The sequence below is a fragment of the Penaeus monodon genome, chromosome 21 (genome assembly GCF_015228065.2).
Source record: "Penaeus monodon isolate SGIC_2016 chromosome 21, NSTDA_Pmon_1, whole genome shotgun sequence".
NCBI lineage: Eukaryota > Metazoa > Arthropoda > Malacostraca > Decapoda > Penaeidae > Penaeus > Penaeus monodon.
The window spans coordinates 19177709-19178082 of NC_051406.1; the positions used below are offsets into that span (position 1 = coordinate 19177709).

A 374-nucleotide genomic window follows, 5' to 3' on the forward strand; every position below is an offset into this window, starting at 1 on the left:
CGAAGTGAAATGCGTTAAGGATGAATGTCACAAGGTCTGCGGCTGTGTAATGGCCACGTGGCCTTCGCGGTAGGAATGGCTTCGATTTTTCTCTCTGCAGCCGATGTCTGTTTCTGCTCACCTACCCATACATATATTTACTTGATTATATCACTTACACAGGTATGTAAATATACATAAGTTCTGATGTAAGAGCTGTTCGTAAGAAAACGTGATTTGCATTAATTTTCCTTTAGCTAAATGTATGCACGTTCAAGTATGCGAAACATGATATGAAAATAAACCAATATTTTAAACTCTCAGGAAATTAAAAGAATGGCATGACGAATGCACTACTGCTAACCCTATTGTTTTTACTAATATGCTCTTAGTCT

The 374-nt window shown here is 37.4% G+C and overlaps 1 protein-coding gene across 1 annotated transcript in view; it reads left to right on the top strand.

Moving 5' to 3' along the window:
* LOC119586302 (peroxidase-like) overlaps positions 1-374 on the top strand; it is a 37323-nt gene that overhangs the window by 21341 nt on the left and 15608 nt on the right. The window lies entirely within an intron of this gene.